This window comes from Macaca nemestrina, chromosome 7, assembly GCF_043159975.1.
Source record: "Macaca nemestrina isolate mMacNem1 chromosome 7, mMacNem.hap1, whole genome shotgun sequence".
In the NCBI taxonomy this organism is placed as follows: Eukaryota; Metazoa; Chordata; class Mammalia; order Primates; family Cercopithecidae; genus Macaca; species Macaca nemestrina.
The window spans coordinates 93203592-93228429 of record NC_092131.1 but is presented as its reverse complement, the minus strand read 5'-3'; the positions used below and the strand labels follow the sequence as shown (position 1 = coordinate 93228429).

Below are 24838 nucleotides of genomic sequence, written 5' to 3'. Positions count from 1 at the left end.
CCATCCCGAACAACAAACTGACCCACGCCCAAATGTCCAGAAAGTCCCTGCTGGCGCTCCGACCCGCTGTCCTAAGCTTCATAGTTCTGCTTTCAAGGGGCATCGCCTTAACACTCTCCCCCAGATCCTTGGCCTTTTCGGGGCCCAGAACGCTACGGAAGCCCGGCGGCCGGGAGGAGTTGGGCTCCCGCTCCATAGCGACCCCACGGCCAGCACGCGGCCAGGCCTGCAGAGTGCGCAGAGCCCGGCCACCCACCTGCCACCTGACCCAGGAAGCGTAACGCGAGCTCCCACTTCATCTTCTGGATTCCCAGCCCAGCTGCGTGGTGGTGACTGGTAAGACTATATACTTTTTTTCTCTATTTGTTGCTGCTTTTAGCCTGGTCTTGGAATGCGCACTGGCTTGATCCTGGGTCTTAAACAGTTCCCTGAGGGGAAAAAAGAGTGGCAACTGGTGGTGCTGCTAATTCCAGATGGAAACGAACTTCCTGCTGTGCCCCATTAATAAACAATCAGGAACACAGGCATTTCTGCTTCTGTGGCTCATTCGCTTCAAATAACTCTTGAGTGGCACGCACGAAGGTGCCGCTGGTGGCTTAGGCTCTGACCTTGCCTTTCAACCCAGCAGGGAGGAAGCTGAGGCTGGTACCTGCTTTCCCTGAGTGGGGCCTGAGGCACGTGAGGTATCCCTTGGGGGTGCAGGCTCATAGCAAGGAAGAGGAATCTGTAGGCCCAGAAGCCACAGGGCCCTCACAAGGCTTGCAAGCCCCTCTACAACGGCCACCTGCAAAGGAACACACAGGCCCCGCTCCCAGAATGAGAGCTTCCATTTCTCAGGGGGCTCTGAACCGCCCCCCCCGACAGCCACTAGCTGGAGACCCTGAGCCCCAGAAGGTCAACTTGGAAGGAATGGTGGCTGCTCACTTCTGCAAACACCAGTACATCCAAAGTCACCCCCACCCACATGTGCCTCACAAAGTCAGCATCCCAGCCAGTCCCTGGGGGCCTGATCTCCACAAAGCTCTTTATTTTTATTTTTATTTTTATTAATCTTTTTTTTTTGAGACAGAGTCTCGCTCTGTCGCTAGGCTGGAGTGCAGTGGCCCAATCTTGGCTCACTGCAACCTCTGCCTCCCAGATTCAAGCAATTCTCCTGCCTCAGCCTCCTGAGTAGCTGGGACTACAGGCACCCACCACCAGCCTGGCTAATTTTTGTATTTTTAGTAGAGGTGGGGTTTCACCATGTTGGCCAGGATGATTTCGATCTCTTGACCTCGTGATCTGCCCGCCTCAGCCTTCCAAAGTGCTGGGACTACAGGCATGAGCCACCATGCCTGGCCCTATTTTTATTTTTGTATTTTTAATTTTTCTGAGACGGTCTCCCTCTGTTGTCCAGGCTGGAGTGCAGTGACTCAGTCATAGCTCACCGCAGCCTCAAACTCCTGGGCTCAAGTAATCCTCCCACCTCAGCCTCTCGAGTAGCTGGGACAACAGACACTCACCACCACATCCCACAATGTATTTTGTTTTAGTTTTTAGTAGAAACAGGGTTTTCCTATATTCTCCAGACTGGTCTCTAACTCCCGGGCTGAAGTGATCCTCCCGCCTTGGCCTCCCAAAATGCTGGGATTATAGGCATGAGCCATCGTGTCCAGCCTTCATTTTTAGTTAGACACATTTGGCCGGTTTTAAGTTTTCTGAATTGTGTTGGATGAAGAGACAGGGTTTCCTGGATGAATGGAAAATTGAAAGTTATGTCGCTTAATCTTTTCAGACTGTAATTCAAACTCCTGTCGACCTTCTGAGAAAAAGAAAGTTATTTGGGAAACCTTTTATCTCCCTTGCTCTTATTTGTGTTATTTTGGTTCTGGAGATTGAATGGTTCAAATTACTCTTGAATTCCTAAGGAAACTGTATTCCTTATACATGCAGTGCTTGTCATGAATGAAATACGGACATTGAAGCACCATCTTAGAACCACACTGACCCCTGCCTTTGTCTTGTCAGCCTGTGGTTTGCTGGCAAACTGGAGATTGTTTGATGAAGTAGCTGATAATCAGCCGCGATTTGAGAATGCCCGCTGGATTCCAGAGCATGGCCTTCCTGTGTTAGAAATGCTTTGAGCTGCCAGGGGCAGTCTCTTCATTTAATTGGATTTGCTTCGTGTGTAAATCTTGCCAAGACAATTGGCATGTAGACAGATGGTGGGAGAACCAGGGCTCCGACAAATTGCTTCGAGATCAAGGTGTTCAGACTGGCACCAACAATAACAAGAGTGAGAAAACATGCATCCCTTCCGTGGGCCTCTCAGAATTCTAAGAGATTTCTCCAGCTCCTTTTGCAAGTTCCACTGGGGGGCCAACCAAGTTTAAAGTGAGGTTTGACCCTGCAACACAAGAGCTTCAAACCTTCACTTGCAGAGTTGATTTTTCTAATTTAAAACAGATAAGAGATGTCATATTTGCTGATAAAAATATGATTCTAAAGCAGAATGTGATTTTTGTGTGTTACTGCATTTTTATTATCCCAGGAGGTACCTGGCTTCTCAGTGCTTTTTTTTCTTAATCTCACCATTTTCTATAACTGCTCTTTTTTTTTTTTTTTTTTTTTTTCTGGCTGTTTCCAGAGGCAGCTGAAGTCTTATTTATTCTAAAGGATTTGGTCAAATCAGAGGACACCATGGGCTTTTTGGGATGTCCTGTCCAAAACTTTTTCATTCCCTGAGAAAGTTTTTACCCCCTCGTGAGCCAACCCTGTTTGTGGGTCCAGACCCTGCTGTTCAGGAATTGCAAAGGCATAATTCAAGTTTCTCTGCAGAACTGGTTCCCACTCTAAAGGCCTGAGGTCCAGGGAGCTGGGTTTTCAGAGACTGACATTTAATCACAGCCCTTTCCTCATCTAAGAGTTTGAATGAATTGAGAAATGTGTCACAGGAATTAGAGATGGAACAAAACCTCAGCTGTGCTCCAGGATAAAGCTGAGTTAGAGAATTCCACTTGTACCTGCAGCCCACTTAATTGAGCACCCCACTCCGTCACAGGCATATCTGGCACTGGCTAGTCTCCCACACAGGAGGCCACACAGTTTTTAAAACTTTTTATTTTGAAATAAATATTCACAGGAATTTGCAAAAAAAAAAAAGTGTACAGAGAGGTCTCCTGTACCCTTTACCCAGCCTCTCCTGATATTTCAATATAAAAACCAGGATATTGACATTGGTATAATTCAAAATTTGTATGCGCATGCAGTGTGTTTGTGTGTGTGTGTGTGTGTGTGTGTGTGTGTGTGTGTAGTTTCAGCTCGGGTTTAGCTTCCTATAACTACCACCACAATCAAGATACCTAGGAGTACCATCACCACAAAGTTCACTTGTGCTCCCTTTGGGAAAAGGAGTATTTACCCAATTCCTATACCCCCACTATATCTTGGAAGCAATGAACTTGTTTTTGATTGTTACAAGCTCATAGGTAGAAGGGACTAGCCTTGTCTCAGATGACTTCAGACTTTGGACTTTTGAGTTAATGCTGGAATGAATTAAGACTACGGGGGAAGGTTAAGAAGGCATGATTGTATTTTGAAATGTGAGAAGGACATGAGATTTGGGAGGGGCAAGGGGTAGAATGATATGGTTTGGGTTTATGTCCCTTCTCTAATCTCATGTCAAATTATAATCCTCAGTGTTGGAGGAGGGGCCTGGTGGGAGGTGACTGGATCATGGGGGTGGATTTCCCCTTTGGTGCTATTCTCATGATAGTGAGTTATCACAACATCTGGTTGTTTAAAAGTGTGTAGTACCTCCCCCTTTTCTCTCTCCCTCCTCCTGCAGCCGTGTGAGACACGCAGGCTTCCCTTTTGCCTTCTGCCATGATTGTAAGTTTCCTGAGGCCTCCCCAGCCATGCTTCCTGTACAGCCTACGGTATTGTGAGCAAATTAAACCTCTTTTCATTATAAATTACCCAGTCTCAGGTATTTCTTTATTGCAGTATGAGAACAGCCTAATACTACTGGCAACAGCTGACCTGCTGGGTAATACTCAGCTTCCCTTGCACAGGCCTCCACACTGCTAGAAGCCAGTTCCAGGCAGTTATGCAGCATCATCTCCTACCATCCAACCCGTCTGGGCTCTAGCCACGTTGGGCAACTTAATGATCTGCAAGGTTCCATGCTTCTGGCTGCCCCAGTGACATACCCATGACTTTCTCTTAATTGCTCCTCTCTCCTCCTAGATGAGTCCCCACACCCACTCCTTGTTGGTCCTCTGCAGAATCTCTGGCCAGTCCCCAGCAGAGCTGACCTCTCTCCTCTGAACTACCCTGGAATGCCCTTGGAATTTTATTAGCTCCTGTTCCGCTTATCCACTTATTTTTAGTCATTCAAGAAGCTCATGGAATTCAGCCTTTCCCAAATGTATTGGCCCTGGCTCCAGGGCAAGTGGGCTATGCAGAGCAGGCACCATGGTAGCACCACTGCGGGTACTCACTGCAGGGCCCTCACTGCAGGGCCACATGTTTCTCTTAGATAAGGCTGACAGGAGGGGCTGTGCCTGGCTTCAGCCTCATTCTTCTCTCCACCCACCATCTTCTCTCTCACTTCTTCCTTCCCCTGTGCAAGGCACCATGTACCACAGGCATGTTCCCAAATCTAGATCTGCCTCACTGTATGTGAACGTTATGTCCCATGCACCAAATGCTAGTGTCCTTAGCTACGAAGCTCTACCTCTCACCCCGTTCATCCTCCTGTTACCCTACATGGCCCCAACACCCCTCCCCTACATGGACTCAATGTCGCTTGGCTCCCACGGGGATACCCCTACCCCATGCTTCCAACACATCACTGCATCTGCCCCTAAGGCACCCTCCTGCGGCCCATCTCAATGCACACATTGAGGTGGAACCCCAGTAAGATTCTTCCCTGAAGGTGCTGTCAATCAGCATCGAGCCAATTAAGCCAATTACACCAATCCCCACATGTAAAAAGGTTCGTGGATCTGTGTCTGAGTTTCTTGGCAACTCAGGTCTTAACCAACAATGAACTTCCTCACCCAAGTGCTTGGGGATCCCTGTTTCTTACTGGATTTGACAGGGAGACCAATAGCTACTTTTAAGTACTAGAAAAGATCAACTAGAAGAGTAATTCATAGAAGATGAAAATCAAGAAAACAATGTCCAAACAGACTCCCTTCCCAGTGGGCTCTATCTCCAGTTCCTGGGGTTCTTTAAAATGTGCCATGAAATAAACAGAGCTAGGTGCCTTCAGGCATCTCTGAGGTCACTCAGATTTGTTCAGTCTGTGAGGGTCCATATGGGGAAGTGGCTGACAGTGGGAGGCAGCCACGCAGGGGCTACAGGAAGCCTTGCTGCAGCAACAGTATCTCAGGGCAGTCTTTGACCTTCAAGAGATGTTCTCTTACTTCTGAACTGGAACTTTGCCCTTCTCTTTAGCCTCCAGCTCTGATGGAAACAGGTCATCCTGTTGGCAGGGACCTCCCCACACCTGGCCTTCTCCTCTCCCTGGTCTGAGTTCAAGCTCCCACCAGCTCCCTTACAGCTGGATCAGGGGACCATCCAGGACTCTGCACCTCATGACAACCCCAAAGGCCAGGGTTCCCTTTGAAAAATGCCTGAGGCTACACAGCAGTATTTGGGCCCAGTTCACTTACAGGCACAAGCATCATGCCTTTAAAACACTTAGTGCAAGTTTTCTAACTTTCTTAGAAAGTTGGAAATCGTAGAGTAGAATGAATCCTAACGGATGGAGGCTGCATCACTGTAGAAAGTGAGATAACTTCAGTGGACGGTGACATGACATCAAATTAAGTCAACTTCATTTTAAATTTAAAAGAAATTAAATTACATGGGAGAACATTTTCAGTCCTGCTTATTAGGGCAAGAAGAAAGTTCCAGTTTGCTGGTGCTATTTCTCTAACACCCCCACACCACACACTGGTCTTCCTCTTCAACAAACAGGAATGAGGCTTCAGGCTCTGAACCTTGATCAGGTAACTACATCTGACCTGATGTTAAGGATACTTTCTTATTTTTATTTTACTTGTGTTTTTCAATATGTAAATCTCTCTATATATTTTTTCAATATATAAATTTCAATATATAAATATATCAATATATATTTCAATATATAAATATATTTTTTCAATATATAAATCTATATATATGTGTGTGTATATATATAAATGTATGTAACTTATACATTAGAAACTTAAGTAAAAGTATCCTAATGTCAGGTCAGATGTAGTGCCCTGATCAAGGTTCAGTGCCTGAAGCCTCGTTCCTGTTTGTTGAAGAGGAAGACCAGTGTGTGGTGCAGGAGTGTTAGAGAAATATATATATAAATTTCTCTATTTATATATATATAGAGAGAGTGAATATATAATATATATTTAAGCTTCTAAATATATGTTACGTGTGTGTGTGTGTGTATATATATATATAGAGAGAGAGAGGGAGAGAAAGAAAGAGGCTTAAAGGGAGAATCCACTGGAAGAAAATGTGCTGATTAAATCACGTGAGTGGTACACAGACAGTGGACATTGATGAGGAGCATTGACCACAGCTGTAGACATGGCTACACAGCAGAAGCATTATTTGAATGATGGACAGTTGGGAAACATGGGGAAGTAAAATATCCTTGTTTCAGAGATGACAAAAGCAAATCAGAGTGGGGCCAAGCATTTTGCTTCACGGAGGTGTGATGGCCCTATGAAGCCCAGGCACATGGCATAAATTATGTTCTTACTTTTATTAATAGGATATAATCTGTGGGGGAGTCACTGCTAGCTTCCTCTACAATGTCTGTCTTCCTCTTTCCTCCAGCTACTTGCCCTCAATGTCTGGCTGGATGCAATGCTATTCAGACAAAACACTCCCTCTTTGGTCACCTTCCACACTAAGTATGACAGACGACTATGTTCTAGTCAACAAGCTGAAAACAGAAATATTTTGTATAACTTCCAGGAAATCTCTTCACAAGACAAGCACATGCTCTCTTTTCTCCACTTCAGTCATCTTGCACTGTGGTACCAGGATGTGATGGCTGGAGCCCTAGGAGCTATCTTGGGCTGTAACGATGAGGCCACATGTAGCAAAGCTGGAAGCAGCCTGGGAAGCTGATGAATTTATGGACCTGCTGCACCTGCATATGAGAGAAACATTTGTATTGTGTCTAAGCCCTTTTGATGTAGGGATTTTCTTCTCCTATGTGCCACCAAACCTAATTTAAACTTATATATACACATATATGTGTGTGTGTGTAATTATATATTAAATATGTAATTATATGTGTAATTATATATTACATATGTAATTATATATTATATATGTAATTATATAATATAACCTTTGCCTCTCAATATAGAATCCTTTAGCATATACAAAAGCCTGTAACATCCACTGTTTTGTTTGATCCTCACAAGGCTTTAAGAAATAGGCACTTAAAATTCTTTTTTTAGAAGCAGATGTAAAGGCTAAGGCCCACAGCTGGCACAAGACCAGAGGGGTTGATGAGGTCTAGGACTTCTGGACTGGAGTCTCAGCATCCAGTATCCCTGAGTTGGTGAGGCTTACCCTGGGCCTGACTGTTCCTGAGACAACCCACTCAGGAAATCCCTCACCTCAAACAGCATCTGGATTCTCCAAGCAGCATCCTTGGGTGACTTAGGAGAGAACTCTGTACAATATTCAGTAAAGCAATCCCTCTTTACCTGCCCCCTTCCTGAAACACACAGGCCTTCCCTGAGTGACAGTTTAAAGCCACGCTTGTGCTTTCATTGAATATTAGAATAAGAAAGTGCCAAGTGCAGACTTTGCACCATTTATTTTTTACAAATCCACAATGGCCGCTTCCATACCAGTCACTAAGGTCATGGAGGCTGCTGTGTTTTTCTACCCGAACCAATGAACATAATTCCTGCAGCAACACTTCTGGATGGGTGAGGATGAATGGCTAGTGCGGGGCCAGAACAGCCCAATGATTGCACACTCTGGATAGAGCTTGAGAGCCCAGCCCCCTCTGTGTGGCTCACCAGGTATGGAGCTGCACTATTTTTGCTGCTAAGCTTGATAAAGCAATGAAAAGTTTGTAGATTGTTAAGTGAGACTAAATTCCAGGCAGATCTTTAAAAATAGAAGAGCTTCACCCAGACACATACAAGACAAGGCAGCCTGATCAGAATCCAAACCAAAGCGAGGAGGCCTGTGCTGCAGAATAGTAGGCCCATGAGTGGCACAGCAGTGAAAGCATGATGGGTTATTGAGGACCACGGTCTCAAAGCAAGGGAGCCTCCTAGACGTGACTTTAAAAGCTAGGATAAATTAGCAGCAGATGCAGGGGCCGGGAATCAATCCTTCTAATGGACTCCATATTGTTGCCTTCCTCATTAGGGTTCCTTACCTAGTCTGTGGCCTCTACATTTTAAGAGACATGTCAAGACCTGGAGACGGGCCAGGGAAATGCAATAAAAATGATTAAGGGGCAGAGAAATAGGTCTTGGAAAAGAGGAGTGAAAAATTAGTGACTGGAGAAGACAAGGCCACAAGTGACTCTAACCATGGCCTTTCCCTGAAAAAAAAGGTCAGAAGCATCTGAGCTCCAGAAAACTCACTCCACACCCTGGCTGCGTCCAATGAATCCAAATGTCTAGGCATTTTGAAATAGCATCTTTTAAAGCTTTTTAAAAATTTTTCATCCAGCTGGTGTTGTGTGAAGCCAGCCTGAATGTAAATCAAGCACAGACATTTGCCTCCAGAAAGATATCTCTACCATGTGTTGGTCTCTGGTTTGGGGTTTCATCAATTAAAACCAACAAAGGAACTCATTGAGTCTAACATTTTAAATAAAAAGAGCATGAAGGAGATGTTAGAATTCCCAGAGAGGTTAGAGAACAGGCTTCAGAGGGGACATAAGAGAAAAGGAGGGGAAGAAGGCAAAGTCAGAGGTTTTATGGGTCAACTGTGGTTGATGAGCTGCCGTCTTGGGTGGGCATGGCCACCATGGGTGAGTAAACTGTGGTGTCTGTCCTCAGGGGAGTCTAAGGGTGTCCAGTACAGAGTGAGAAGTGTCAGGATGGAGTCTGAAGCACAATGGCAGAGGGATGAGGATAAGAAACACCCAGCTCCTTCTGGGCAAGGACTGTCTCATTTAGTCCAATGAGGTATTTGCTTCCTCAGCCTGAGTTGTTTGAAATTAAGCCCCTTGCCCCAGGTTGCATGGTCAATAGACAGTGAAATGCCAGCTCCAGGGCCATGTTCCATATAGCAAGGGAGCCAGGATGAATTTGAGAAAGCAGCTTTAAAAATATCCCTTTTTATCCATTTAAAGTATCATCTCTTAGCTACATGAAGAGAAGCCTACATCATAGAAACCAACCAGAGAGCACTTACTAAAAACCAGCCTCATGTGAGATTGTGTAGATGCTCCTGGGGAAACCAGGACATGTGACCACAAGTGATGAAGATCCCCTTGAGGAGAATCAGACATGGAGCGTCACGAACACTCATGGCTCCAAGCCATCACAGAGATTCCACATCATCCACCTCTTCACCTCCACTCAGTTTTACAAAGGTCCATCTGGGCCCCAGAGAGGTGAAATGACTCAGCTCACAGCAGAACTTGTGAGGGAAGATCCTCTGCTCCAACTGCAGTCTTTTGACTCCAACTCCAGGGCTCTCTCCAGCACCCAGCATACCTGGTTACAGATGACAGGAACCAAGGAAAGGTGCCAGTCATGAGATAGAAGGCTGTTTCTACCTGGAGAAGGCACAGTGGCTCTGGGAGGAATATCAGAGGTGGAGAAGAAAAATTATTATACTGAGCTGATGAAAACCTTAGGGAATGAGGAAAAAACAATGTCATCCATGAAAATCTTTCCCTCTTGGTCTACACACATTAGAGTTAATCATTAAGAACATCAATATATGCCTTTAGAGAAATCAGCCATGATGAAAGCCACTATGAAACTGATAAAACACATACACATGCACATGCAGCTGTGATCTCTCAGGTTTGCTGGCACTAGAAGATGATGAGAACCCAATAATGCAACGTGTGCTATTAAAGGATGTTAATAACACTCTAATACAGCATTGTGAATAATGCAATATTGACTGTAGAAGTGGAGTCAGGAAACTTGAAAACAGCAGAAAAGGAGGGAAAACCTTCCCTGCAGATAATTCTTACCCATTGCCACAGGATCCCATGGGTGCTTCTGTGACAGGCCCTAATGCTTGCCTGCCTAACAGCCATTCCCCCGCCTCCTTGCTAGCATGACCCTGGCTTCATATCAGGGCCACACACTCTGCTGAGGGCATGACTCACCGTGATCTGGCCTAGGATGGCAATACCATTCCCTGTTGCTTGATGGCTAAGCCCCCAACCTCCCTGGTAATTAGGAGTACCCATGTGATCCGCTTCTTGCCAATGAGACTTATGGAAAAATTCTCCAATCTGGAGGGCTGCTTGAGGTGCACCACATAAGACTTGCCCACTCCTGAGTGAAGCATAAAACAGAAGTATGTTATTTCTCCTATCGTATAGATTGAGCAAAGCCCTGGCCAGTTTTTCCTCCATCTTTCCTTATGAGACACTGTGTTCTATTTACTGCCTTCTCAGCTCTCTGCATATTCACCCATCTCTGACACCCCCACTCTGACCATGCTGATTATTAGAAGAGTCGGGTGCACTTTGCTCTAATGGTTAAGCACCACTATCCAGCCCAGTGCTATCAGCAAGCCCATTTCTAGAACAGTATTTATCATCAACCATGGCTTACAGAAGACAACTACTATGGAGCTTACCAAAAATGCTGCTGCCTTCTCACCAGGGCACTCCTTCGTGGCCTTGTTAAGTAAAATGGCCTCGTGTTTGTATATCTGTTATATTTAAGGGCAGTTAAACTGGAAAATGTTTTTATTTTATAGACTTCCAAGTATTTTTTATTATCTAAGAAATCTTGATCTGTTTTCTTCTCTTGCATGGAAAGGAAAGATGCTGAAGGATGGGAGGTTGTTTGGAGAGGAAGATCTGTTCTCAAGCAACAGCAGTGATGCCAAAAGTTTCGTTATCAACAGAAGCCTTAAGATCAAAGGATGACAGTAATAAAAAATGTATATCTTTTACCTAATGTACTTTTTTTGGAGCATGGGATTTTGGAGTGGCAGGCCACATACATAGTATATTCACTCCAGGATGGCTGCTTCTCTGAGCCCCTTTTCTTTTCCTTGAGACGGAGTTTCGCTCTTGTTGCCCAGGCTAGAGTGCAATGGCGCAATCTCAGCTCACTGCAACATCCACCCCGTGGGTTCAAGCAATTCTCCTGCCTCAGCCTCCCAAGTAGCTGGGACTACAGGTGCCAGCCACCACACCCAGCTAATGTTTTGTATTTTTAGTAGAGATGGTGTTTCACCATGTTGGCCAAGTTGGTCTCAAACTCCAGACCTCAGGTGATCCACCCGCCTCAGCCTCCCAAAGTGCTGAGATTAGAGGTGTGAGCCACCACGCCCTGCCTCTCTAAGCCCCTTGATCCCTCTTGTCTTCCCCTGACATGGCAGTGCTAGGACACCTCCTTCACTTGGTGTATGCTTTTGCTTTCCCCAAGCTTCAGGCGTCATGCTAGCAATGTATTAGCACCATCTCCCAGGTTCCTAGCCAGAGGCTACTCTTGTTTCATGGACAAATGCTCCCCTGTCAATAAACCATTCCTTATTCAATTTTATGTTCTACATCTAAGCATCTGAGGATCCAGTCCCATACTCTCCTATGTCCTGCAGTTTCAAGTTGACTAGGTCCTGCAACTCCTTCAACTCCTTCAAAATATAGTTCCTCTCTTCACTTTGCTGGCCCATCCCTTAGCCAGTCATCTTAGGTTGTGACTGAATCCTATATATTGGTCTGAAGGACAAGACAGAAGGTGGAGGTAGATCTTGGGGGTGGTGGGCAGAGGGGACATTTTATCTGCAAGACAGAGGCCTCTGCATTATCTTGGAGTAAGGGAGGAGAGCTAATCTTTAACATGGAAGAGTGGGCTCATACAGGCCCAGAGGGTTGAGGGGATTTTTTTTTTCTTTTTTTTTTTTTTTTTGAGATGGAGTCTCACTCTGTTGCCCAGGCTGGAGTGCAGTGGCATGATCTCAGCTCACTGCAACCTCTGCCTCCCGAGTTTGAGCAATTATCATGCTTCAGCCTCCCCAGTAGCTGGGATTATAGGTGCATGCCACCATGGCTAATTTTTGTATTTTTACTAAGGATGGGGTTTTGCCATGTTAGCCAGACTGATCAACTCCTGGCCTCAAGCAATTCGCTTGTCTCGGCCTCCGAAAGTACTGGGATTACAGGCACTAGCCACTGTGCCCAGCCTAGGAAACAGGATTTTTTAGTACATCAATGCAGATGTCCCATCCCAAATCTCAGGGAGCCTAACCTAATCGGGATCCTGACTGTTGCACACCAGACCTGTCTTCTCAGTGGTTCCTCTATCTCATAACAAGTTCCAGGTCTAATCCTGGGTTTTGTTCTGCCCTCCACCTAGAGCAAGTAAGTCTCTTTCAAAGCTACCAGAGATGCCTTCCAGTTTCCACATTGAGCCTTAAGTTGGTGATGGATCACTCACAGCCTTTCATTGTCTTGCTCCAATATATTGATGGCCCCATCAATTGATAGCCATCCAATCCCATAGTCCTTATGATTTCTAACTTGTAAAGTTTGACTAAACTCTTTAATGCCTTAGACTTTGTGCCTACCATGCATCCCCTTCCTCTGGCAGCCCCAGCGAGGCCCCTACTCTCCCAGAACCACATGACCCCATGTCTTTGGCAGTCAGGACTCCATTTACCACCAGGAATGGGCTTTCATTACCAGCTGACTAGGGGGGATCCAGTTCCAAAATCCCATTTTATAATCTTCTTCCTCAGCCCACTGCTGGCATCAACTGCTGTTGCTCAGATTCCTAGGAAACAGGCTTTGAAATGGAGAGTCAAGCACACAGGCTTTGGGAGCAATTGCACTAGCATCCTCAGAGGATCTCACAAGGAGCTGTGAGGCTGGGGTGGTTGTGAAGCTGAGTTATCCTAAATCAAAGCAAGGTCACTGATACAGTTTGGCTGTGTCCCCACCCAAATCTCATCTTGAATTGTAGCTCCCATAATCCCCATATCTGTCATGGGAGGGACCCAGTGGGAGGTAACCGAATCATGGGGGTGGTTTTTTCCCATCCTGTTCTCGTGATAGTGAATAAGTCTCATGAGATCTGATGGTTTTATAAAGGGCAGTTCCCCTGCACAGACTCTCTTGCCTGTCACCATGCTCCTCCTTCACCTTCCACCATGATTGTGAGGCCTCCCCAGCCATGGGGAACTATGAGTCCATTAAAGTTCTTTTTCTTTATAAATTACCCAGTCTTGAACATTTCTTCATAGCAGTATGAAAATGGACTAATACAGCCACCAGGCCTTTGTGCTGCTCCATCCACCAGTCTGTGGATGCAAGCTGCCCCCAGGGAGTGGACTAGCCTCCCTTGAATGAGACAGCTCCCTTCAGACAAAGACAGGGCAACTCCAGCCGAGGCACATGCTATGAGTGGTCAGCAGGCAGTGGTCAGCTGGAGCGGTGAGTGCCTTGATTTTTCAAGGGAGACTCAGGCAACACACAACAGTATCCACTATAGCCTCTTAGTCTAAAAGACCTCGATGAAACACAAAATTCCATCCCATCCCATTGGGTGAAAATAAGTAAAGTTGATCAGAACTACAGGGAAATGAGGAAAGAGGAATAAAATAAAATCACATTTGGCACACAAAATTTACCCCCAAGGATGCTACACATCCATAAAACATGAGCCACAAACATGATTCTAAGATTCCCAGTGACAAGAGGGAAATGCAGTCATTTCCAAGAGTTACAAGATCCACAAGACAAAAACTTTCCACCCCCTCAAGCATATGTTTTTCTTGACACTAAGGTCTGAGAGGTGTTTGTTCTCTGGGTCCTGATAGAGTGTGAGCTTTGTGATGTGGACAAGAACACCAGCATCATCCCTGTGGTCAATACAATAGCAAGAATGTCAGAGCAACTTCTCAGAGCATACCTAGAAGCTCACCTCAGGTGCAGCCCCAAAGAGCAGCGGCTAAGCAACTTGAAAAGTCCATGCCTTCCCTGAAACAGCCTTCCTGTACGTGAAACATTTCCCAGGCAATTTCATCTTAGATTCCACCTTCACAGAGAGAAATGTATGAAAACATTTTTGGAACACCTGTCCATCCGTTGGTAAATTTTTTTTAAAGTGGGTACAATAATTGCAATAATCTATTGCATTTTTGAAACATTTGTTCAGCAAACAGTCTTTTTAAAAAGCAAATCATTTTCATTTGGTTGAAAAGCTGGTGATAAATTAAGCCTTTTATGCTCATAGAAAATTTTTTTTTGTTTTATTTCCAAATCTCTCCCTGTCGACATTCAGAGAGACATATTTATGGAGAAAGCAAAACAGATGATCTGGCCACATTGCTGAAGGAGGGCCACATCTGTCTCCAAGTACCCTGAGCCACTTACCAGGATAAATCTTTCTACCACAGAAACATTACAACACCAGGCTTCTGAGACTCCTTTCCAAATGGCCTGCATTTCCAGCTTCCCTTCCCTCCTAGAGACAGTCACCTGGGTCTCAGTCACTCTCCCAGCCCCCCACATATCATGACCCCTGTTCCTCTTTCTCCTTGAAATTCTCCAGAGCTCACTCACTTGCATCTGCTCTTACTTCACGATGAGAACATACCTTCAGTCCTTTCCAATTTGAGGTCAAGTTCCTTCTCCGTAAGCATTATTCTCCCAATATTTTGCTACTTTTCAAATTCGTATTTTCCTCCTTTTGAAGGACTCTGACCTCCACCATGAGTCCAAGTATGCAGATGAAATTTAAAACACTTCCCCATTCACCTGCTCCTTCACCTTTCAGTGACATCACATAAACGGCACTCTAGAGACAAGCCCAGGGCCTTACCACTCCCCATGTGCTCTCTCCAGGAGACAAGACCAAGGCCTGTTTTTTCCACTTAAGTCAACAGAAGAGCTGTCCTCAGGCTGCAGTCCTGCCCTGGCCAGTCAAATTTGGAATCCACATGGAATGCAAAGTCTGTTTAAATGAGACAGTCAGAGGGATCATCTTCAGGCTATATGGGGGAAAGGAGGGCCGTGTGGGTGGAAAAGAGCATGGATGGGTTTTGGATTTAAACAAAACTGATGTTGAAGTTTCCCTTATCTTTATCTTTCTAGGTTTCACTTTTCTAATCTGTTAACAAAGATGTTCAAGCCTACCATTCAAATTTGTTGTGAAGATTTAAAGGAAACCCTGTCTTCTTGGTTTGGGTCCTACTTTAGCAGATCATGAGACAAAGATTCATATGCAAGTAGTTTATTTGGAGATAAATTTGTATTTGCTTACTAGGGCTGCCATAACCATGTACCATGGATTGGTTGGCTTATACACCGAAATTCAGTGTCTCACACTTCCCAAAGCTGGAAGTCCGAGATCAAAGTGTCCAGAGTTGATTTCTGCTGATGCCTCTCTCCTTCCTCAGCTTGCAGATGGTCATCTTCTCTCTGGGTCTTCATAGGGTCCTCCCTCTGTCCTTTTCTGTGTTCAAATTTCCCTTATAAGGACACCAGTTCTATTGGATTAGAATTCATGACCTCGTTTTAACTTAATTACCTCTGCAAAGATGATATCTCCAAACACAGTCACATTTGGGGGTACTAGGGATTAGGATATCAACACATGAATTTAAGAGGACATGATTCAGCCCATAACAGCTCCCTAACCTCCACCTCCCCACAAACAAACAAATGGTAGGGAATGTGGAAATTAAACAGGGTACAGAAGGAAGCCAAATGGAGTCAGTTACTGCTCTCTGCAACTGGAATTCAATCTCACTGAAGAATCCTAAGAGATGGCAAGTCCATAATTAGCCTGAAAATTATCCCAACAACTCCCTGCTTCTCATGAGTTGAGGGTAGTGTTTCCATGTGGGAATTCCCTCCTGGAATTTCTCAGAAGGTTTTTATATCCTAAACCCCAAATCCCAAGAAAAATCATGTGAGAGTTCAAGGACATGGGAAACAATTGTAAATATGAACAATCAACAAAGAACCATCACTGGTTCTAACAAACCCACTGAGTCAGGTCTAAAGCAACAGCAAGGAAGGCTGCCATGGAGAGTGGAAGGTGAAGGTCACTTTTCCTGGAACCAGGACAGGAGCACACAGCAGAGAAACATCATATCTAAGCAGTCAGCAGTCAGCCTTGTTCATAGGGTGGCCATGTGACAAGGGTGTGTCCCTGGTCCTGGTTGCTGCTAATGCCATTCTTGCAAATACAGTAAGTATTACTCAGTTCTTATGCTTCGTGTTCCTCATTCAAAACATATGAGTGGTGCCAGTGTTTCAAAAAATAAGTTTAGGAAGCAATCAAAGAAGTCCTTAAATTGGCCATTTTGGCATGTGATTCTGTGTAGTGCTGTTAACCCTGCTAGAATATTGAATGTTGTGTTACACAAACACTACCCCATGTTTTCTAGCATTTGAATATTTGCCATAGGCTATGATTCTTTGTAAATACAACAAAAGCACCTTTAAAGATACTATTAAAATACTAAATACTACTTTCCTTTTGTAAATACAACTATAATGCAGAATAATTTATGATTTTAGGAGTTCCCAAGAATTTAGATGTCTCATCCTCGAATCCCTAAGATAAGTAATATGTCAGGAATTTGGAAATGCTGGTTACTGGATACTGGATATGCCCAGAGCCATTAACCCCCTGGCTCAGAGCTCATCCTGTAGGCAAGTCTAGACCTGCTCCAGGAGGCAGAGGGACATTCCCTGAAAGGGGCTGTGGCATTCTTAGGGAGCATCCCTAGATGGATAGGGGACTCTGGAAGAATCTGGCAGGGCACCAGCAGCATTGACTATAAGTGCCTAAGATGATACCAGGCACAGGTCTCAGGACCGCCCTGGGCAGTGCTCCATCACAGCTAGGTATCACCAGGGGATCCTAGGCAGTCCTTCCCCTAGGGCCCCCCCCACCCATGTTGTCCGACAGCCCAAACCTGTTTTGATGGGTTCACACTCCCCTGCCCCTATGCCACCCATATCTGACAATGTGCCAATCTGGTTCAGCCTGATAATCCTGCTGACTCTGGGCCCTTTCATCCTTAAATCTCATGCAAAGATGCTTCACCTTCACCTGCTCCAGGAGGTTTCGCGGGCTCAATCAGAAATGGATTTTTCTTCCTCATTTTTTCTTCCAAAATAAATCCTTCTTCACTCCACTTCTAAATCTAGTGTTCACAGCAGGGACTTCAAACTCAGGCACGGGAAACCTCCTCCTCACTTGTAAAATCACATTCCTAGGGCACAGGCCCTCATGAGCCCTGGAGCTGGCATTTCAGATACTTCTCCAGGTGCTGCCTGATCCTTTGAAAGGGCTTTTGGTGGGAGACCTTCCCTGAAGCAGGGGGTTGCATGATTTTCATATGATTCAAAATGCCCTTCGGAGGATTTTTAAGGGAAGATTGCTAGGGAACACTCCCAGTAATGCTGATTTAAAAGGTTTGGAGCATATTTAGTGTTTTATCGCACTGCACTGGTGGTTCCCAGGCAAGTGGCCAGGAAGCATATGGCCCTCCATGTGGCCTTCCTTTGGCAGCATCCTCGTTTGCTCTTGGGGAAATCGGCAGCCACCATGCCCAGTGCCCCTTCACCTCCCTGCATCCTCTCACTGCCGGCTCAGTCAATGCAGCTATGGATATTCTCTGCCTCTTCCTAAGGGACTTCCGCTTGCAGGTGACAAGCTTTTCCCCATCATGTGGATAACTCTGCCACAAACATTTATCATTAAAACCTTATCCTATGTATCTCTTAACTCTGAAACTCAGTGCATCAAGCTGGGTCCAAGAGGCAGAAACATGATTAGTAATGGGAAGATGCTGAGAAGATGGACTGTCCTGTATGGGACAAGGAGAAGTTTAATATAAAGAATTGTTCAGCTATGATAGCAGAGCAGCTGTAAATATGAAATGAGGACTCTAACGGGACCCAAGGAAGGGCAGACTTCCCTCAGGCTGGTGTTCAGGCCTCATAGGAGAAGGTGTGGCTGCAGCCAACTGGATGATGGAGTAGTTCACCAGGATGCCTAAGCCAGAGCTGCCCCACAGCTGCCAGGCAAGTGGGAAGCAGCCCTCCAGGGTGCAGGCTGGTGGATGGGCACAGAGGGGGTCACTATGCTGGCAGTCCACCCATAAGGAGAGAATGCAAAGCCTGGGCGTGTGTGTGTGTGTGTCTGAACTGGAAGTGCTCCGGGAAGGTGGTTGATGGGCCAAGACAGGCAGTGAAGGTGCCAGGGGGTCTGTGCACTCTGGCCGCAGGGCTAGGGCACCACCAGATGGCCCCCACAGCCACATCCCTGACCGATCCTTGCAGTGGGAGCCAGGAAATAACAACAAAAACGCGGCTAGTGGAACCAGAAAGAGATGCCCTTCCTCCTGCAATGGCCCTCCAGTCCCCTCTGCTGACCAGGCTCGCTATGGTGTTCACTGTGAAGGAAAAAACATCCATTATGGCCCAGGAGGGACGGTAGAGAGAATTTGCAGTTGAGAGGATGTAAGGTGATGATCTGCACAGTTACGAAAACACTGGAGGAATCTGCGTCGTGGCACTTTGAGAATTATCAAACCCTAAAATGTTTGATTTTCCACTGTAAGACTGCAGACCGCATAATGCAAATCTATTACATGGAGAAAATAGAATTCAGCAAAGGATTCCTCTTCAAGGAGGGCTCTGGTTTAAAAGGGGTTCCTCGGCAGCTGTGCCAAGACATAATTTTTCTCTCTAAGATGGAGAATTGTTTTTTGTTTTTGTTTTGTTTTGTTTTGAGACTGAGTCTTACTCTGTTGCCCAGGCTGGAGTGCAGTGGCACAGTCTCAGCTCACTGCAACCTTAAGATGGAGAATTTTAATCAAAATATTACCTCTCTCTTCTCCAATCTCTCTCTCTCTTTCTGTCTCCTCCCACTTCCCCCTGTTCCTCCCCAGTACCCCACCTCACACACACACAGCACACACACCACAGGTAAGCCAGGAAAGGAGTCCTGGGCCTAGAAATAAGAAATTTGCTACCCTCTCAGTGAAACCAGTAGTAAATCCAGAGGGTACTGAGCCACATTCTCTCATTTGAAATGCAGGTCTGGCTTCAAACACCGGATGGTTGGACCCTGTGATCAAATGTACACATTAGGCAGCTGTTGGTTTCAAGTAACAGAATACTTAACTAAGTGTGGCTTGAAATCCAGAGATCTGAAGGCAGGCTCTGGGAGGACTGATTCTGTGACTCAAAAATATCAGAGCACTGGGTCAACATCTCTGGAAAAAAAAAAATGCCTTATTCCTCATGTCACAAGATGGCTGCAGATCTCAAAGCATTACATCCTCACATATGATTGCTCAAAACAAAGAGGATGGGAGCAAGGAGTGCCTTCTTTTGGATTGCTTTATTTCCTTAGGAGGAAGAATTTTACCCGGAAAACCCCAGCTGACTTCCCATAACATCTCATTAGCCATGATGGGGAGGTCACATTTTCACTTCTACACTGATTGCTGGCCAGGGGCATGACATTGTCATGATTGGCTGACACCATTCATGACTCATGACTATTTACTCCAAACAGAAATACAGATCCATTGGTAAGCAAGAAAAGAATCAGCGGACAGGAGGCAGCCAACAAGACCTTACACACATTTTTGGTTTGTTTCTTGAGATAGGGTCTCCCTACGTTGTCCAGGCTGGTCTCAAGCTCCGGGGCTCAGGGTCCATAGCAAATATTTTATTATACCCTCTCCTCTCCACTCTACATTGTGGAAGTGTTAAGAGAGCAATTATGTGTGGAAAGTCAATGCCACATTTTAAAAACTGAGTTTTCAATTACATGAAAATACTGCTGTTGGAAATTAGAAATCAAACTCCCTTCTGCCATCCAGATAAGAATCCCTAACAAGCTATAAATAGTTGCTCATAGTAGGGCTGTGAACTGCATACTGTAGTCAGTTTTTTAAAAACAGTACTTAATTCTTCAATGAATTATAATAACTCTCCCCCAGAGATAAAGACGAAAGGCAGGAGAAATCAAAATAAGTGAGCTCAAGAGGGGCTCTCTTGCCTCTTTCTACAGTGTCCTTCCTGGGGTTCCTTAATTCCTTTGAGATCACAGTCACAGTCATCTGCCCATCTGTCTAGTGAAGGAAAGCCCTGGAGAACTGGGTCCTTGCTTTCCTCTGTTTGAAGGACTGACTTGTAGAGTATCTGCGTCCTTCCTAGCAGAGATTGCAGCAGAAGACATGGCCTCGCCACCTCCTCTCCCACATACTTTAATCCTCTCCTTGGCTTCTTTTCTTTACAGAACTTGTTCCCTCTCCCCTTGCTTTCTCTTCCTCATTAGCATTGGTCATTAGCATTTTCCCTTCAGTTCTGAAATACTGCTCTCCTCTCAAGCCTGAGGCCCCCTGCGGCATGAGCGATGACATCGGTGTCCCTTCACCCAGCAGGAAGTTGGCACTGGCCCTTCTCATTGCCCCACCCTGACACATTGTGGGGTGTCATCTCATAACACTCTTGCAGCTGCCTATCTATTTGCATGGTGACCTGGGGTCCTGCTCATAATTAGGAACCCTGTGGCCATCATACACAGGATGCTGGCAGAGACAAAGCAATTTAGGAAAAAAGCAAGGATTTTGAAGTCAAGCAAATCAGCTCCAACTCCCAGTTCTGCCTCTCACTAATTATGGGTATGGTAGATTAAAGATAGTTGAAATTTTTGCTCTCTTCCCATTGAGAGATGAAGTCTAATAACCTTCCCATCACGTGTGGGCCAGCTTGAGTGATCAGCTTGATCAACAGCTTACGGTAGATGTGATTGATGATCTCAAACTTCTGAGGCCAGGTCATAAGAAGTCTTGCAGACTTTTGCAACTCACACTCTGGGGGAAGCCAGCTACCATGCAAGAAGTCTGATTACCCTGAGACCACCATACTGTGAAGCTGTAGGGAGAGAGATTGAGGTCAGAACAGCCCAAGCACATGTGTGAAAAAAGTGCACTTGAATTCCAAGCCCGGCAAACCTGAAATGAAGAAAACCAGAGGAATCTAATAGGCATCCAGAATCAAGCCACCAGATAAATGGTGACACCTCCAGGCATTTGAGCCAAACTAGCTGAGGCCTCAGTCACTGTGGAGCAGAAATCAGCCACCCCATTGTGCTCTGTCTGAATTCTTGATCCACAGACTCCTGAGCACAACAGAACGGTTGTTGTTTTACACAGTTAAGTTTGGGACACACATTTTGCTGCAGTAGATAGCCAGAACTAGGGGCACTGGGCAAATCCTCAACCTTTCTGAGCTTCCATTTTCTTCATCTATGAAATGGGGCCAAGGATAGCACCCACGTTACTTGTATTACCTATCTCATATGGATTAAGTAAAACAACGACCCTCAAAGAGCAACCCAGTGCTTAGTATATGACAGGCAATGACTCTACATTGGTCCCTTGACATAAGACAAAAACATATTCTAGGCACTATGTGTTAAGCTCCTAGTTAGGAGCTATGAATGACGGCTCATAATGCCTCTTACATTCTTGGGAGCTGACTGGCTTATGAGTGTCTCCTGAGATGCTGAGCACCAATCAGGCTGCCCAAGATCATTCAGCTTATAAAAAATATCTCTGCTAAACTGGAAAATGAGATCAACAGGAAGTACAGAGGATGACAACATGTATGAAGTAGCATTATCTACAACTTCAAACCCTTTAATACTGTTTATTATGATGGCTAATTTTACATATTCACTTGGCTGCATCATGGTGCCCAGATATATGGTCAAATGTTATTCTTCATGTTTCTGTGAAGGTGTTTTTTGGATGAGATTAACATTTAAATTGGTGGACTTTGAGTAAAGCTGATTGCCCTCCTTAACATGGTGCATGTCATCCAATCATTCAAAGGCCTTAATAGAACAAAGACTGACCTTCCCCAAGAAAGGAAGACTTTTGCCACCCGTGGCCTTTGGAGTCCAACTGCAACATCCACACTTCCCTGGGTTTCTACCCTGTTGGCCTACTCTGCAAATTTTAGACCTTGCAGCATCCATTATTGCATAAGCAATATATATATATAATGTACATATACACATATATTATGTATAATGTGTACATACACACACACATATATATATACACATGTAACGTACATATAATGAGTCTGAAAGCAGAGGTGGAAAAAGCATTTAAGTCTCAGGAATAGCATATGGAAAGGTTTGGGACCAAGAGGAAGCAGAGCATATTCTAAAACCTTCTGTGGTTTAATAGGCAGCTGGGAATGGCAAAGATGATGCGGGAAAAGTAGGTAGAAGGCAGATAATAGAAGCCCTTTTGTGGCAGGTAGGGATTGCAATCTTCAGTGCCAACAGGGATCAGGCAAGTCATGAAGAATTATACTGAAAACAGGAAAGATTCATGAAAACTGTAACCAATGCACTGTTCCCTTTTAATGAAAAGCTTCCAAAATTCATATTACAAATGAATATCGACCAGGTGAAATAACAGACATCTACTGGTCAGAATGTATCTTCAGGCCACCAGTTTAGGTGATGAGAAATACTGGAAGTTTTTGAAACAATAGAATCATATGATCAGATTTGGGTTTTGGGAAGACCACTCTGGCAGAGATTGCTAAGATAGAAGCAGAATAGGGTGGGCTTAAAGGGAGGAAGAGCCACACCAAGAAGGGGCTATTGAGACTTCCAGGTAACAGATGCTAAGGTCTAAACCAAGGCAATGGTGATGGGCATGGAAATGAGGGACAGATTCTACAGCTCCTTCGAACTTAGAATCAGTAACCGCAGAGGAAGAAATGTAATTCTCATAAAGACTTCTATTATGACCAAATTTGCAGCATGTCATTTGAAGGAGTCATAGGCATATTTCTTTATATATGTCAAAAGCGTTAAGAAATATAGCCATTTCTGCAGTTCAGCCTGAATAAAACAGGTTGTTTTTAAAGATCCAACATGTAAAAAAGAATCTATCTTTTGAAGCAATAAATCAGATTATAATGTAACCAACTCTCTTCTCCAGCTTCTAGTTTTCCTAACCCAATCACTGCTTTTCTGGGTGAAACATCTCCATTAAGTCACCCATTTCTCAGCCTGGAGATGCAAGAAGTAGGTGGTAATCAATGCTGCATAACTGATGAGTGTAATAACAGAATGAAGAAAGGAATCTCATTAGCGGGGTCACCTCATTAGCATTCATTATGGCCAACAATATCATCCTTCTCACCTCCTATTTATTAATCAGTTAATTTAAGGCCATCAGCCTGCATATATCATTGCGTGGTAGCTTTCTGTAAGGCACAGCTAGCTCATTTTTATCATCTGACAAAAGTTCTTCTAGTGGCAATAAAGTCCCTTTGCTGACAGCCCTTGTGTTTCATTAAGGCAGTAAGCATTGGCAGACACATGAGGCTGGAGTTCTATGCCCAGTGCAGATCACAGTAAGATAGGCGCCAGGCCAGGCAGCAGGCCCCAGGCTCATCTCCTGCAGGACACTCAACCAGTCATGGCTGAGCCCCATATGTAGCCTGTACTTATCTGCCACCCCAGCTGACCTTAGTGACCTGAGATATAAGCATACTATTAGAGCTTTACCTCCATAGTCTCCTTTTAAAAGAAAAAAATCAAAAAAGCTATAACATATTATTTGTATCTACCTACATCCCCCCAGCACTCACCACCTAGTATATGCCCAGGAATTCTTACTGTTAGCACCTTTGATTCTCTGCATAGGGCTTTCCTTGGCCACGGGCGCTTGCCACCTGATAGATCTTAATCTTCTTACTAATGGAACCTGTTTACGAGGGGAAATGTGTCTAGCTCTAGGGCAGAATGGAAATGTTATGGAACTAATGTTCCTCCCTGTGAACAGCTCTCAACAATCTCACATGAGAGTTGGAGGATAAATACCCCAGCTCTCTCACCCTTTGGATGAGACAACTTGGGGGCATGTTCTACACAGTATCCCAGAAGACCACAGTGGGATGAACTCTGGCTGCCCAGAGTGGTAATTTGCTTCTTAAGGTACCCTACAGTGGATTCCTTCCCTTTCCTGTCTTACTTACAGTTAGGGGAGGACTTGGAGGTCCTAACCCAAGGAAATACTCTGTGCTTCCTGAGATCTCCTCCTAAATGAACAACTTGCATCCAAACCTTCCTTTCAGTGTCTTCTGGGGAAGTCCAATGACTAGAGCTATGAAGAATTTTTCATTGACTTCAGATCCATTCTGCCCTACAATTTTCCTTCCTAAATATCTCACAGATGTGTCTCCTTCTCTACCAGCCCACTGTTTCTGAGTTCAGAACCTCATCCTTTCCCACTGTGACACAACAATGGCCCCTTAGTTTATCTAACTCTCCTCTTCTATGGTCCCTTCCCATTTACCTACTCTACGGTTCCAAGAGTGGTTTCTCTGGCAAAAATAGAGTAGATACATGGTTCAATCTTTCAACATTTTCCCACTGACTATGGAAAGACTTTCAGACCCCACAGCCTAGCCTACAAGAACCTCGTTGATTTGGTCATACCTTCCATGTCCAGCCATCATACTCCCATAAGCGAAGTTTGGAGTCAGATGTTCTCCACTGAGCCCTTTATTTTTCCCCTGTTGACACTGTCTTATGATCCCACTGGTCATTATTTATTGAGAGCCAGCTGGGAACATACTGCTCAC

The 24838-nt window shown here is 44.9% G+C and overlaps 2 long non-coding RNA genes across 8 annotated transcripts in view; one reads left to right on the top strand and one right to left on the bottom strand.

The window, feature by feature from the left end:
- LOC139364363 (uncharacterized) overlaps positions 1-11144 on the top strand; it is a 20225-nt gene extending 9081 nt beyond the window's left edge. For all 4 annotated transcript variants that reach the window (XR_011626075.1, XR_011626076.1, XR_011626074.1 and 1 more), the window contains 2 exons: positions 125-336; positions 10995-11144. This is a non-coding gene — a long non-coding RNA (uncharacterized lncRNA). The remainder of the gene's footprint in view (positions 1-124; positions 337-10994) is intronic.
- On the bottom strand, positions 6585-24838 carry LOC139364365 (uncharacterized). Of its 4 annotated transcripts, none has more exons than XR_011626079.1 (3): positions 24230-24838; positions 20907-21094; positions 6585-7150 (listed from the first exon to the last, which is right to left on the bottom strand). It is a non-coding gene; the product is annotated as an uncharacterized lncRNA (long non-coding RNA). The 4 variants fall into 4 exon arrangements; XR_011626078.1 differs by lacking the exon at positions 6585-7150 and adding an exon at positions 14593-15672 and having other exon boundaries at positions 24230-24837; XR_011626077.1 differs by lacking the exon at positions 6585-7150 and adding an exon at positions 14600-15672 and having other exon boundaries at positions 20959-21094; positions 24230-24826.